Genomic DNA, 3,875 nt, shown 5'->3' on the forward strand with positions numbered 1-3,875 from the left:
CCTCTATCCGGGTGGCTGAGCGCGAGGTTCTGATGAGGTCTGGAGGACAAGGCGAAACTCTGTTGAGCCCGGGTAACTGCCGCTTTCAAACATGACTCGGAGGGGGTGATACTTGGGGCAGCGGTCGGATCCAACCTAGCGCCGCAGCCGGAACGACGACGCGTTTCGATCGGCGACCGGGTTAGGCTCTGGGCTCGCGGCTCTCACTCGCAAGCCGTCAGAGGTATTTTGTTGCGATCGTAGTTTCCGTGACGCGAACCCAGACTGAGCCGAGGTATACTAATTGCCCCGTGTCCACTCGCTGGACAATGAGACGATGGTGAATGAAAATTACAGTTTCTGGTGGTGGTACGAACGGAACGAGTGGGCGGCATACACCATGGTCGCAGCGCCTTTGATGGTGCTGGGCTTGGTGCTCATCATGCACAGGTTCTGCAAAAGGCCCGCTGGGAACATCTACAAGCCCAACGCTCAACGGGTCGGTGCTGTGTACCAGCCCACGACCGAACGTCAACCGTCCACCTTGTCGAATTGGCGTGAGACCGTCGAGACCTGCAACTGCCGGGGTGCAGAGCGAAGAGTGGCAGAGAGCCCGGAGCCCGCAGCCCTGAGTCGCTCAGACCAAGTTCTGGAGGTCCCGATCGATGAGAAATACCCCTCGGTTCTGTGAGGCAGAGCTAAAGGGGTGCGAGAATTTTTTTTTTTTCCTTCTTTCTTCTGTTTGTCTGCTTTGTTAAATAAAAAAAAAAAGAAAGCTGCACACAGCTGAAACTTGTACCCTTTTATCTCTCCTAGTTTACGCAGGTCTGCAGTGATAGCAGGAGGAGCAGCCCAGAAGACAACGAGGCCAATTTGCTGAGATCCTGCTGTGGACAGTTCTTCATTGTTTTTCTTTAATTGTAACTAGCGTGTTCACAATGTCAAGTTGTTGAGATCCTGCTGCAGACAGTTCTTCTTCTTTCTTTTTTCTTTTTTTTTTTCATTGTAACTAGTGTGTTCACAATGTCAAGCTGTCGACACAATAAAAAATGCACAGATCCAAATTATGCTCGAGTGATGTTTTATTCTGGACAAGCAACTTCATCCATATCCCTGCAACAATTACAAAGCAACAGACGACACCTTGCCGTATCGTCTGCGCTTCTTGCCATAGGGGCAGAAAACACACAAAAGGTATGCCACTACGATGAGCAGAGCAGGCATGAAGACCAGACTCCGAGTGCAAGGCCGGTCCACGAGCGGCGGCTGAGACAGAGTTGAGTTGTGATGCGGAGAAGACTCTGAATACATTGGGGCGAACCTCCCCTCTAGGTTTTCTCAACCAGTGGGACGAGAAGTCTCACGACGTCCAGCGCACCCATTGCCGACGCGGCCTTAGCTGCCTTCTTGGTCTCACCGGTCCCTGTGTAAGACAACGGCCCTAGTTGAAACCCAAAAACTTGAGGGAAAACAAATCACAGTGTCACATCGCTGTTACCTGTCGCTTGCACATCCACCTTGGTCGCTCCGTCTAAAAAGATCGCAAATGCTGAGCAGAAGCAACGAAATCGGCCGGACGGAACCCACTGGTCTTGTGTGAGTTCCTCGAAGTTGTAGGTGGGAAAAGGCCAGTTGTACCTCTGGCATAATTCCTGTGAACGCAAAGAGAGTTTTTTTTTTTCTCATGCACAAACAGCGGCATTGGGTCACGTGAATAGGATACGCACTTGCAGTCGGCCGACGTAGTTCTCCGCAGTGGGCAAACTTGCGAACTTAGCGACAAGCTTCGATTCCCATTCATCTTTCGTAGCCTCCAGTGACGGGAGCTTGGCGTTGTCTGCAGCGGATTCTTTCAGCACCCCCAATAGCAAAGCTTTGGCTGCGGCTAATTTTGCCAACCTCTTTTGAGGTCCGATGCCTAGGGCGAGGGAATCTTCCTTGACGCTGCCCTCAGCGAAAAGCCGCGCACTACATTTGTACATCTCGAAGTCGTCGTCTCTTGAAATTATAGTGTCGTACACGACTGTTAAATTTCGCTGATCTGCGAAGGATTGAAGTCTGTCCACCCAATTTTCCTCCTTTCCTGCCATCTTCTCTACAGAAACTGAGACACGACGCGGTTCCTCCTCAGTATCCATTCCATTCTCTGGGTCACTTTCATTTTATACTGCCTACTCGTCGGACGGAGCATCGATGACGGTTAAGGTGAAGAGGCAGGTTTCGCATTGGAAGAGAGTCTCTGTGAAGCAGGGACACGTTTTTTTTTTTCTACATCTGTTGCTCGGGTACACAACAGACACACTCACACACACCCACACACACACACAAAAATACAGTGCAAAAAAAAGGACTCCAAGCTCCACCAAAGTCCACGAGCGCATTTTCACTGGGAGCCCATCATCGTCTCGTGGCACGTGAGCAACGCAGCCCTAGGGGAGTTGGTCGAATGATGGGTAGTAGATGTCTCTCCGCGGACTTTGGGTCCACGGGCATGGGGAGTTTTACCTCGAGCTTTACCCTTCCGGCACTTCGAACAAGTCTTTTTCGAGACGCTCAGCAGGCTCCTAGCCACGAGCAGATGGAGGTCCCCCGATCCACACACCAAACAGCGTGAGTTCAATGAAGCCTCGATCTCGCGGATGATGGATTGCGTCAATGATCCCGGCCGCAGGCTATCGAACAGCGCCATCAGCCCACCCTCGCCGAGCTCTCGCTCGTCCGGCGAAGCTCCGCTGACATCCAGGAACCCAATTAAAGAGCACACGGCCGCGAGCTGCCAGGTGCTCACTCGCGTCTTAAGCTCAATGTCCAAAACCGCCCTGGTTAGCAAATCTACGGCTCGAGAGATCGGCGCTGCAAGCGGCTCGACGTCAGTTGGTCGGAGCTCGCTTAGTGGCTCTCGGAGCGCGCTCAGCGGCTCTCGGAATGCAACGCGCTTAGAACGCTTCAGCGCAAGAAACCTCACCAAGAGACGCACAATGTCCTCTTCCCTCACAGGGAACGCAGCTCCTCCGAGAGCGATCAATACGTCCTTCTCCGCTCTCAGTATCCCCTCACCAGTAGAGGATGCGTCGGCGACCGTCAGGTTCGGCCCCGGCTGGGATTTGACGGTGGAGTTGGCCCAGACGCGATTGCGGACGCAGATGTCGTCCAGATCGATTTGAGAGCACGTGGCGTGCATCTTCGCAGAGAGCGAGAAGCAGGCCGCTCGGACATTTTCCGAGTTCGTCAAAAGCTCCACGAGCTCGGACTCAGTGTCACGCGTGGCGACGTATCTGTCCATGACGTTCAACGAGCCCAAAAACAGTGAACGAACGTCTGAGGTGTCGACGTTCAGTCGCCTTATACTGTCCGCGAACCAGCCAGCAGCCTCTGACCTGCGATTTCGGTACTCCCAAAACAAGCCGGAAGATGACAACAGAAAGCGGTCAAGTCCTGCGCTTGAGTCGAACAGGTCGAGAAGGCGAAGCTGATCCTCCAAGCCTTTTCTGAGGTCTTTCGTGTCTGTCGCTGCCAAACCAAAGTCCAATGCGGGACACGACACGTACGTCTGCTGAGTAACTTCCATGATGAGTGTAAAGTGTGCTCAAGATCGAGTTCCAGGTTTCTAAGGGCCACAGCCAGCGCTCGCACAATAGGTTATCGAGATTTCGCTTGTCTCGACTGAGGCAAGAGGCACACAAATCGCCTAGACAAGAGCGCAAGACTTTGAGCAGCTATGGAACTAGAGTTAGCCAACTAGTTGGCTCCACACGCTGAGGTCCGACTCCGAGCTGAGTGAGGTGGGGGGGAGTGTGGCTCGCCGTTGGATGTCCATACAGCAAGGCAGTCTAAGTCGGGGGCTTGGAGCTAGGGAGAGAGGAGCTTATTTCAGCACCACAAGCGTACGTCTCTCT

The 3,875-nt window shown here is 53.2% G+C and overlaps 1 long non-coding RNA gene across 1 annotated transcript; it reads left to right on the top strand.

Annotated features, from left to right (window-relative positions):
• The first annotated feature begins 544 nt into the window (after positions 1-544).
• LOC144986741 (uncharacterized) lies at positions 545-1,005 on the top strand. Its single transcript, XR_013650598.1, has 2 exons — positions 545-685; positions 796-1,005. It is a non-coding gene; the product is annotated as an uncharacterized LOC144986741 (long non-coding RNA).
• The last annotated feature ends 2,870 nt before the right edge of the window (positions 1,006-3,875 follow it).

Source organism: Oryzias latipes, chromosome 17, assembly GCF_053564925.1.
Source record: "Oryzias latipes strain Hd-rR chromosome 17, Olatipes_Hd-rR_3.1".
NCBI classification, from domain to species: Eukaryota; Metazoa; Chordata; class Actinopteri; order Beloniformes; family Adrianichthyidae; genus Oryzias; species Oryzias latipes.